A 12,500-nucleotide genomic window follows, 5' to 3' on the forward strand; every position below is an offset into this window, starting at 1 on the left:
ATGTCTGTAATGTTACACACACACTTAACATGAGTGACTCGCAGGGGCATGCAGTGTTTATAGTGATGTGTTGCGGCGTGTCCTTCACTGGTCTCCTTAAACCATTCACACCACGGCGGGTCAAGCCTTTTAATCTGAAATATGAATTGTTTCTGATAGGAACATCGCGTGTTTTGGCCCGAGAAGTGGACTCAGTGTTGGTGGTGGTTTTGTTGGGCCAAGCGTGCCACCCAGCGGGCAGCTCCCTCCCTGGTGTTATGAAACGGGGTCACAGTGGAGGTGGAGATAATGGTGGTGATGACGGCGACAGGCCGGACGCCTCGGGCTTGTGGCTGAGTGGTCGTTGCGATGCGCCGCGGGCTGCAGGGAAGGGCGGAAGGGGCTGGTGGGGGCAGCGACTTGCAGGTGAGAAGCAGGACACTCTCTGACCCGCCCCTCAGGGCAGTGTGAGGGCTTTCATTGCCTCCTTGCAGCCTCATGCCAGGGTCGCCTCTTTCACCCTGTCAGACCCTTCAACAGGCGCTCTTCTGTTTGCTAAATGATTCCCACCCTTGCAGAGACGTGACGGGGTCTTGCCGCTTTCGCTCACCCTTCCCCAACGGTGGCATGAAGGGCATCACTGCTCTCAGGATGTGAGTGTGTGTGTCTGTGTGTGTGTGTGTGTGTGTGTGTGTGTGTGTGTGTGTGTGTGTGTGTGTGTGTGTGATTACACAGAGTAATAGGCCAAGGGAGGCATGCGGACTTATTTTGTCTGTTAGCAAAACAAAATTCTTCTACTAAGCGCCCCAACTTTATTTCGCCACTGGCACGGCTCACATCACGCGGCGGTACTCGGCGGCGGCAGGCAGCGTCTATGCTACATTCTGACTGAGCGCCAAAAGTTTTGGTTTTAGTGCACCAACTTACGTTGCGTGATGCAGAGTAAGGTGTGAAGTCTGCTTCTGCTGCACGGTAAGGACAATCAGGTTCCTGCCGCCTTGAGTTTGCACAAATATTCGTTACTGAAAACAATGTGCAGCCTAAGGTGGCATTGGCCAGGGGCTCCGATCGCCGCCGCGGGCAGTACGGTCCTGTTGTGTCAGCGGGGACGTCCTCGCGTTGAAGGCAGGTCATGGACGCGGCTCACAGGTTTTTGATGCTGACGATCTGCCGTCCTGCGAGCTTTAGGGGACAACGATATAGGGAACACACACACACACACACACACACACACACACACACACACACACACACACACACACACACACACACACACATACACACACACACACACTCACTCACTCACTCACACGCACGCACACACGCACACTCAGCGAGCAAGGTCGTCAAACATGTTTCTCAGAAGTGATCTCCATTAAAGTAACAATCACCCGTGTCTCGCCTGGCCATTATCGCCGCGTCTCTCCGGGCGCTGAGCATCTCTCAATTATCTTGTCAAAAGTAAAATCACCCTTTATCGATTTAAGCACAGAAACACTAATGCTACTGCTGTAATACCTGGATGTGTGTTGGGATCACTAATAATCAATGTGGGATTCCAGGGCGCTGGAAAAAAACCGGTCCTTTCTACTTTATTTTTGAATGTTAGTGCTTTTGGGTATATTGCCTGCTTCTGTGTTGTGCTGTGTTGTGCGTGTGTGTGTGTGTGTGTGTGTGTGTGTGTGTGTGTGTGTGTGTGTGTGTGTGTTATAAAAGCAGAGAGATAGATAGATAAATAGATAAACAAAGATATATTTAATAGGAAAGACAAATTAACAAACAGGCAGAATGACAATGGTACACAGACAGACACACTTAAGCATGAAACCTCTTGCAAGAAAAGTGACAGTGCGCCGCGTGACTAATATCAGTTTGAGGAACGAGTGAGGCGACCCAGTGACCTGTGTGAGGGAAAGGGGCAGTGATGGCAGCATTCCCCGCCTGAGGACCACTGCAGACCGCCCCTGTGTGTGCCTGGCGGGTAGTACAGGAACCCCGTGGCCCTCACCTCCGCCCCCAGAAGCCTTTCCCTGCCCGGCCAGCAACAAACCGCTGCTGAGTCACTGGGAGCCGTGCACACAAAACAGTAGCCAGATTAACCGCGTTCCTGTCATGGCGAAAGAGCGGTCCTGAAGGGCGTGAAGGGCAGTGAGGGTGCCCTGGGGCGCTACGCTGGTGGGCGGGAGGGGCGCTGGTCAGAGATAGCGGTTGACAGGAGGCGCGTCAAGGCTGTGGAAGGGAATGGTGGTTGGGTGATGATGAAAAAAGTACATTATAATTATGATGATGATAGGGATTATTATTGTAGCTTATAATGGTGACATGGATGGTGAGGGACATTCACCATTGTGGCGGCGTCCATGTAGCGTGAGGGGGCCGGCGTGGAGGCTGACAGCTGGGACGTGAGGCTGCCCGCGGGTTGTTAAAACTGTTACATCAGATTCCGTCGTTAGTCAAACTCAACACCAAAGGTCATGCTTTTCATGAGGCGGAACTGGGCACGATGTTGTACTTGGTCTGTGCTTAAGTAGGTCGAGGGAGACTCAAGGATATTTCAATGCGTTTAAAACTGAGTTAAATACTATTCCTTTTACTTTGAAGCCAGGTAAAGGATCCCTGTACGTGTCCCCGAACTGACTAATGAAAGGAGTCGGCAGATACTGAAAACTCCTGCTTATAATTCGTTGGGGCCACAGAAATGGGGTCACACAGCGCAACAAAATGTAGATGACCAATTAGAAAAAAAAAGTAAAAGAACCTTGAGGCGTAAAGACACAGTTACTTTCTAAAAATATACACCATAAAATCTGCACAAGTGAGGGAGAAGGCCAAGTGTCTGTACGGTGTAAAAGAATGACGCAGCGGTGATAAGGAGATTGGAGTCAGTGAAAGGAGAGTTCACTGAGATTATCTGACTTGATGGATGATTAAAATTGTCATTATGATATTTAATACATGCTGACGGTCACCATAACCCTTTCAATGGATCAGCAACAATTCACGACACTAAAAGCGATTCAATCTTCATGACCATTGACAATAAAGAAAAAAAGTTAACTAGAGGAATAGATTTGACAATTTTTGGATGAAGAGGAAATGCCATGGAGTAATTAGTCGTTAGAAAAAACATGACTAATAGCAGGGAGAGTGTGAAGTAGAGGATCATTAAGTAGCTTACCATTGTTCATCCTTCCTATGCTTACCTTTGTTCATTCTACCTATGCTTACCTTTATTCATCTTCCTCATGCTTACCCTCCTTTATCCTGCTCATGCTTTCCTTTGTGTATTCTACCTATACCTACCTTTGTTTTTCCTGCTTACCTTTGTTCATCCTGTCTGTACTTACCCTCCTTCATCCTACTCATGCTTACCTTTGTTCATCCTGCCCATACCTATCTATATTCATCTGCTTACCCTTGTTCACCCTCCCCATGCGTTCCACTCTCTACCCTCCTTCACCCTTACCATCATTACCATTATCATATTACCACCATCAGCACACCGGCTAGCGTTCCAGTCTTACCTTACCTTATACCTGTGTGTCCATTTAGCTTACCTCCACGTGCCTCAAATAATTGACGAGATACTGCTGCGATTGATTACCTGTGTGGTATTTACTGCTTGAAGTGAATGCGGATTGTTTTCCTGCAATGAACCTTAAGTCCTTCAGTACTGGGACGATTTTTTACCATGAGATTTGGGTACGATTGGACGATTTTATTTATATTAGGAAGAGTCTATAGAGGTTAGAAGACTAATGGTCAGAGCCTTCACTATTATGATCCCCACTTATGTTTCTGAAGCTGTGTAAAATCGCCAAATAGTAACCAGAATGAATATGAAAACGCGTCATGGTACTCAAGGGGTCAATGCTGAAAGAGAGAGAGAATAGATTAATAGTTGTGCTTTGATCCTAATATTGAGTGTTAGTGAGGAGAGAAAATAGTGTTTATGTCTGGATTTGTGCCGTAGCTTGGACTCAGACGGTGTTGGATGCTTCTGCTAAGACTTTATAGAGAAGTATAGGAAAGAGCAAGACTAAGAGATTATGTGTGTGTGTGTGTGTGTGTGTGTGTGTGTGTGTGTGTGTGTGTGTGTGTGTGTGTGTGTGTGTGCGTGCGTGCGTGTGTAAGTAAGTAAGTAAGTAAGTAAGTAATAATTCATTGCTGACAAAGGTAAATTGGAATACTAAAATACATAGTAAGTAGTCACAGCAACAGTCCGTCGAGCAAAAGCTCCCTGACGGACGGTTAAAAATCCATACTAACAATGCTGTGGTAAACGGCAGTCAGCTACTAACTTAAGATTATTATAAGAAAATATAATGTGAAAAAAATACTTCAACTAAAGTTTGCCTATAATCTACACACTTAACAAAAGGAACATATTGTCATAAAAGAACAATTGCTTGATAAAAAAGCACATACACAATTTCACAAAAAATCCCAATGAACTAATAACAAAGTAGTATAACTACTACTTAGAGTGTACTTGTTAAACAAAACTTTACATCTTTGTCAATCATACTAAATTATAATTACAAAACAATACATAGTTAAGACAATAATACATTAGTAAATAGTACACGAATAAGAATTTATATTAGAAGAATATAAGCTAAACATTTTGTTGTTGAAGCAAATAATTTTTCATTTCTTTTTTAAATTTAAATTTACTAGCAGATGTTAATAGATTCTTCTTGTCCACCGGCAAAGCATTGAAAAATTTTGGGCCAGAAATTAACACACAATGGCTGAATAAAGTGGTTCTGAATACAGGGCAAATAAGATTTAAATTATTACTTCTTGTGTTGATGATATTATTGACTAACTTAGATACATTATTTTGGCTATGAGGTTTATATATCAAAAGTAATGTAAAAAATGTGTGTGTGTGTGTGTGTGTGTGTGTGTGTGTGTGTGTGTGTGTGTGGGTAGTCAAGCCCCCTCCGGCCATCCCTATCAAGCCCTCACCCTAGCCAACCACCACGTCCCATAGTCCCAACACACCTTCCTTCCTCCTGATTTCCTCTCCTGCCTCCCATCCCACCCTTCCCGCTCTCTCCTCCTACCCCGCCCCTTCTCTAGACTCAGACAGTACCGGGCAGCGTGGAGGTCATCCCGCCTCGCCTCCACGTATCTCCTCTCTACTGGTGACGCAGACTCCCTGGAAAATATAAAAAGTGGTTTGTGGTTAGGAAATCTACATGATATGACGCACTTCCAAAGAGAAAGAGAGAGAGAGAAAAAGTAGTGACAAATGATGAAAGAGAGAGTGAGAAAGAAAAGTTAGTTGAACATTATGTGAGAGTAAGACGGAAATAATGGGAAGGAGAAGAAAAGAAAGTTAGTGGCACTTATTAAGAAAGAGAGAGAGAAAAAACTTAATTTACTTAGCGAGAAAGTGAACAAGAGAGAAAAAAAAATATTAGTGGCATGTAATGAGAACGCTTTTGAGTAAATTAAATGTATATGTGACACGAACAAGAGACTAATGAATAAGTGGATTAAACTATGCCCTCAGTGAATACATTTCATAAAAACACACTCACTCTCTCTCTCTCTCTCTCTCTCACACACACACACACACACACACACACACACACACACACACACACACACACACACACACACACACACACACACACACACACACACACACACACACACACACACACACAAAAGGCAAGTCAACCCAACAAGACGCTATGTGAACCGAAAAGATGGTCTCTCCTGCGTATAAAGTGTTTCCCCGCGGCATCTTCTGCGTCAGCTAGTACCGGTGTGGTGACCAAAAGGAGCAAGTTACCTGTACGATCTTACCTGCCTCAACTTCCCCACCTGCCGCGTCGTGCCCTCGCCGGCGCTGACCCCACCCCACGCGAAGAGAAACACCACCCTTATTCTTCTTACACTCTCCCCCTTCCTCTCCTTTACCTTTTACACCTCTATGCTTCCTTCCTCTCCCCTCTACAAGTTACGCAAGTATATATCAAAGAGTGGTTGTGGTGGTGGTGGTACTAGCAATAGTAGTAGTAGAGGTAGTAGTAGTAGTAGTAGTAGTAGTAGTAGTAGTAATAGTAGTAGTAGTAGCAGCAGTTAGAATTTCCTTGTAAAACATCAAGATGCACACGAAGAGGACTCTGATTGTGCCGAGTAGAAAGCGCCGAGGACACTGAGGACAAAATACTTCTCACAAACACACGAAAAAAGGGAGAAAAAGAAAATCAGTGGTAAAAAATCTGATACGCAGATAAAAACAGAAGACTCACAACCTTACAAGAAAAAAAAAAGTTGAATAAGTAAATGCACATTGAAATACAATCCCCCAAAAAACGGCACTGTAGCCCACCTCAATAATACAGGAACTCCAGCGAGACACTCCAAGACACTTCACTCACCTCTCAGCTTAGAAAACTGACACCTCCTTAGCATAGAAAACGGGTGTGTCATGTGCAGTGGCGAGCAGCGAGGTCAAGTGTGTGCAGGCTGCCTCAGGGCCTTGATCAGCAGGATGCAGCCGCTACGAGGAACACGCGGCGGCCGGCAAGGTGGTGATACAAGTTAAGAGTATGTGCAGAATTTCCGGCCTTACCACCTCTCCGCAGCCGAGGTCATTTCCCCCTTTCCCTCTCTCCCCCTCTCTCACCTCCCCTGCTTCCCCTCCCCCCTGCCTGTTGCCTTCTGTCCCTTTCTCTCTATTCTTTTTTTTTTTTCTCCTTGTCCTTCCTTGTCTACATCCATTTATCTATCTATCTGTCTCTGTCCTTCCCGTCCCCTCTCTCTCTCTCTCTCTCTCTCTCTCTCTCTCTCTCTCTCTCTCTCTCTCTCTCTCTCTCTCTCTCTCTCTCTCTCTCTCTCTCTCTCTCTCTCTCTACTCTTGTCCTTCCTGGTCCTTCCTTCTCACTTTCTCTCCCTTTTGCTATGAATATTAGTTTGTTCTTTCTCCTTCCTTCTTTCTTTCTTCCCTACATCCATCCATCTGGATTACCCTTCCTTTCTCTTTCTCTTTCTCTTTCTCAACTTCCTCTTATCCTTTCTTTTCTTCCTCCCTTTCCTTTCCGGTTGCTGCAGTTTATTTCTTTCCCTCTTTTTTCTTTCCTTTTTGCTTTCCCTTTCCTTCCCAATTATTTAAATTTGTTTCTCTCCCTCTTTTTCCTTCATATTTTCTTTCGCTATCCTTTCCAGTGACCTAGTTTATCTTTCTCCCTCTTTTTCCATCCTTCGTTCTTTCCCTTTTTCTCTCAGTGACTTAAAGTTTGTTTCCCTCCCTCTTATCCTTTCCTCCCTTCCTCCAGCCCCACTATGCATTGCTACTATGAATTGAGTCAAGTCAAGAGTATTAGACCATTAGTGCAGTAAGATTAACTAAAGCATCTCAGTTTGGATAAAAAAAAAAAAAAAAAGATGAGACGATAGAAAAATAAGGAAATTGAAAGTATAAGATGATTTGATTGAGTTTTTATTCTTTAGACGGTTTGATCACAGCACTGTACACGAAATCTTCCGGTAAATGCTACGTTCAAAACAGTTGGAGTCAAGTTACGTAGATAATTACAGACTAAAGAAGATGATCGGTAGAAATTGCTTAACGAACTAGGTAGCGGAAGAAACTCATCAGCCACATATGAGGTGAAATACACAAATTAAGACACTCACTCTCTCACCCTCCTTCTCACCCTCTATTTTTTTTCACCCTCCCTCTTCTTTCCTCCTCTCTCTGGCTCATCTAGACTGGGTCACTCTCAGCTTCCTTCCCTCACTCTCTCCTGTCTCTCTCTCTCTCTTTCTCTCTCTCTCTCCCTAAATGAAAGTGGACTCGCAATTGTTATGATTAATTTTCAAGGAGAGTCGTGTGTAATATTTGCATTAATCACTGTTGTTAATGTTCGTCTTATCCTTGTCCTCATTTTCTTTTCTTATTTCTAAAGTTTTATTTTGAAACATTGAGGCTTCGTGGAAATCAATTATTAGGACAAGTCTGGCTGTTGTTGTTGTTTCTTTTTGTTAGAGTGTAATGTTTGGAAGACAGTTGGTGAAAGGAAGGAGAAAGAGGGCGAGGACGTTATTGGGCAAACTTAGAGAGGAATGTACTGCAAGTGAAAGCATTTATAGCATCACTCCAGAGTATGATTACTTAGAGAAGCTGAAAGAAAAAGCTACAGTGAAGTAGAGAAGAGGAAAATCAGAAGAAAACTGAAAAAAAATTAGTATTCTTTCAGTTTTTCTTTGTAGAGAGAGAGAGAGAGAGAGAGAGAGAGAGAGAGAGAGAGAGAGAGAGAGAGAGAGAGGAGGAATGGAATGGGAAGAGGACGGAAAGGAACAAGTAACTGCAATAGGAAGGAATGTGTGTGTGTGTGTGTGTGTGTGTGTGTGTGTGTGTGTGTGTGTGTGTGTGTGTGTGTGTGTGTGATTCACCTCGGTCGTCTGCTGGACACCTAGCCAGTCTTCCCCATTACGGAGCGAGCTCAGAGCTCATAGACCGATCTTCGGGTAGGACTGAGACCACAACACACTCCACACATCGGGAAAGCGAGGCTACAACCCCTCGAGTTACATCCCGTACCTATTTACTGCTAGGTGAACAGGGGTCACACATTAAGAGGTTTGCCCATTTGCCTCGCCGCTTACCGGGACTCGAACCCGGTCCTCTCGATTGTGAGTCGAGCGTGTTAACCAATACACTACGCCGTGTGTGTGTGTGTGTGTGTGTGTGTGTGTGTGTGTGTGTGTGTGTGTGTGTGTGTGTGTGTGGATGAGGCAGTTTATGGTGGGAGGGGAGAGGGTCCTATACGCGTATATCCCTTTACTGACCCTGAGGAATGCTGTCTCTTTCTTGTAATGGAAGTTTTAGAGTGACATGCGGAAAAAAAAAAAAAGAATCAGTCACAGAATTAAAACCTCGAAACTTATTGAAATTGAAACAAAATACAAAAGCTGAAAATCCCAAGTTGTAGAGAAAATCAAAAAGAAAAAAGAATAGACAAACTAAAGATAAGTCTAGAAAATATGAAGGAAATAATACAAGGTTCAAATTTATCTTGCCTTCTGTGTTGGTGCCGCCTCTTTCCCTTTCTTCCTTTCCCTCTCCCTCAGCACACCGCCACAAGTAAAGAGAGAAGTTTGGATAGAGAGAGAAAAGAAAAAGGAAAGAAAGAGAGTCAAGAAAAGTTAAGGAAAGCAAACAAGCCTCTTTGCACCCAGAGAGAGAGAGAGAGAGAGAGAGAGAGAGAGAGAGAGAGAGAGAGAGAGAGAGAGAGAGAGAGAGAGAGAGAGAGAGAGAGAGAGAGAGAGAGAGAGAATATGGTTAACATGCAAGTGAGGTAAAGCAATGGTCACATACAGTAGAACGAACACACACACAGAACAAGCCAGTTTAAGTGCTGAAATCCCAGAAGAAACAAAAGAAATACGTAGAACATGCAAGCCAATGAGTACAAACAGCATAAAAAAAACCTCACTTACTTGTTGAAGTCCCCGGAAGGCAGGAGGAAATACAAGGAACATGAGGACACAAGCCATGAATCAGAGTCGAGAGGTTAAAGCATTCTCTTCAGTCTTTCGAGGGAGTGACTGTGAAGGCTTAACTCTGAGGGATCACTGGGCAGGCAAGGGCGGCTGCTTCTAGTCTGGGGTGACCGTGATGATGTTTGAGAGGCAGAAAGTAGGACAATGCCAGTAAGGTACGGTACTTTGCAGGGGAGCAGGAGGAGGGGAGGGAAAAAGGAAGGGAAAATGAAAAGACTTACATTCTACTTCTTCTCCCGTTCCCTCCTCCCCATCTCTCTCTCCCTAGGGACTCCACGAAGAGAAATGGGGAGGGGGCATGGGGATAGTTAGAAGTAGAACAAGGTAATAAAAAGATACTAGGAAAAGATGTCAAAAGGAATTGAGGGTATTAGAGAAAGTATGAGAGAATTAATCATGCAACAGGATAAATATTGCTTTGGGTAGAGTTTAAGGAAAGGTTTGGAAACTACCTAAAAAGGAGTTTTTTTTTATGCAAGAAGGAAAGCCAGCCAAGAGCAACAAAAGTCTAAAAAAATGCCCACTTGAAATACCAGTTGCCTTAAAGATTAAAATTGAATTAGCCAAAAGTCAGGGGCAAATATTTTGAAACCTCCCTCTAAAACAGTGGTTCCCAAACTATCTTACCTGACGCCCCCTTCTTCCTTCCAGTAGACCCGCACGCCCCCCCCTCCCACTTCCTCTTTTGCTCATGTGAACTTATTTTATTTTATTGCATTTATTTCTTAGCATTGTTCAGGAAAACAGATCTCTGTTTGTATTAAATTTTAATAATGAAAGCCACTCAAACAAATAATAGTACATTCCAGAGAGACATTTTGATTTTATTATTCTTATAATCTATTAAAACATTTTTTTTAGCAGATGACTTCACGCCCCCCTTGAATTCTCTTTACGCCTCCCTAGGGGGGCGCGCCCCCCAGTTTGGGAACCACTGCTCTAAAAAGAAGTCAAGTCGTAGGAAGATGGAAATGCGGAAGCAGACGGGGAGTCCCAGAGTTTACCAGAGAAAAGTTGGGAACAATAGTAGGTTAGTAGGAATAAAAGGGAATTAAGCAACTGAGGGAATGTACATTAGGGAGGGAATGAGGAAGGGACGGGGAAAGACCTAGGAAGGAGGATAGGTAAAGAGGAGACATGGAAGAAGGATAGAGGTCAGGAAAATATCAGAGAAGAATATCAGAAGTCATTAAGGGAACCAATCATACAAAGACATGAGGAAAGAAGTAAAGTGAGATAGTGGAGAGGAGAATGAGAGCCTGATAGTAGGTCAGCTGTCAGGAAATACTTTGAATGAGTGCCTTGAATGCCTGAGGAAATTGGATAAAGGATTAGTGAATAAATTATGCAAAACAAGGACGGAATGAGGAAGGATAAGCAGGAGAGACAGCAGAGCAGGAATTAAAAGGAGAAGTGATAAATGGAAAGGGGGGAAAGGAGTATAAACTACCCGAGGAAATGAAAAGAATGGTTAGAAAGTTAATAGGAAAGAAGGAAACGATGAGGAAAGAGCTTGAGAAGGATAAGCAAGGAAGAAGAAGACTAGAAAGTAGGACAGCTTTGGAGGAATACAAGATGGAAGTGACTAAAATGCCAGTAGAGAGAGAATTCAAGAAAATTTGAGAGATGAAGTATAATCAAAGAAAAGAAGTAGCAATGAAAGAAAAGTCACGTTGATTTTTTTTTTTTTTACTTTCCCGGCATAAACAGATTACATTATTCTATTTTGATGTAAATTAGCAAAGTGAGGAAGGAAGGAGAGAACAGAATGTGCATCATGTGGGAGAGATAAGAGCTGTATAAAAGGAAAAAAAAAGCAAGAAATACAAAGATTCTTTTGAAACTTTCCTGGCATAAACAAGCTACATTATTCTATTTTTATATGAATTAGCAAACTGAAGAAGGAAGGAGAGAATAGAACGTGCATCATGTGAAGGAGATAAAAGCTGTATTATTAAGCAGTCCATTCCCCAGAGATCCTTGTCAGGCAGATCATTGCACCACGTATTTAGAGACTCTTTAGAGTGATTATCCCTTACACAGTGTGAGTGGAAGAGGAAAGATTGACTTGATAATCTGACCATGTGCTGTATATTATAAGCCAGACTTGAGGAAACCATTAAGGGGTGAATTACTGAAGTGGACCAGGAAGAGGACAGAAGTGGGACAGACTGATAACATAGAAGACTTCAGAATTAAAAGCAAATTGAAAATGAGACAAGCAGATAAGGTAAAAAGGTTAGCAAAGTCTTGACGTACACCCGGAAAAAGAGATAAGAAGGAAAAGATAATAAAGGGAAAGACTTGATCATTAAAAGCAAATTAAGAAAAGATGAAGAAATTGAAAAGTTCAGAAGTAGGTTAGACTGAAGAAGGAAGAGACATAACACATGAAAGCAAATTAAAAAGAGTAGATGAAGAAAATGAAAAGTCCAGAAGTGGGCTAGACTGAAGGCGAAAGAGACATAACACAAAAGCAAATCTGGCAAAGATGAAGAAGTAAAAAAGTACTGAAGTGAACCAAGATAAGAAGAAACATAAGTGGGACAGAATAACGACACAGAAGACTTAAAAACTAAAGTTGAAGACAAACCCAAAAGAGAGAATAGACTAAAAAAAAAAAAAACTTTATTGGAATGGACCAGGAAGAAGAAGAAACACACAGAGCTAGGACTGACTAATGATGAGGAGAGGGAAGGAGAAGCGTTCCTGGACACAAAAGAAAGGGACGCTGCCTGGAAAAGTAAGTGACGTGGAAATGATATACGAAGTGTCATGATTCCTGGGAAAGATAGGAGGTAGGGAGGCCACGGTGAGCGGCGCGCCAGTGTGGGTCAGGGTGAGGGCTGGGTCAAGGTCACAAGAAGGCGAGGGGCACACCGGACCTCTTCCCGCACCGGCAGTCGTGACCACCACATCCACATCCACCTGGACAGGCCCCGCTGACCACCACCACCACCACCACTACTAGCATTATCACCAGTTCTTTGTGC

Source organism: Portunus trituberculatus, chromosome 18, assembly GCF_017591435.1.
Source record: "Portunus trituberculatus isolate SZX2019 chromosome 18, ASM1759143v1, whole genome shotgun sequence".
In the NCBI taxonomy this organism is placed as follows: domain Eukaryota; kingdom Metazoa; phylum Arthropoda; class Malacostraca; order Decapoda; family Portunidae; genus Portunus; species Portunus trituberculatus.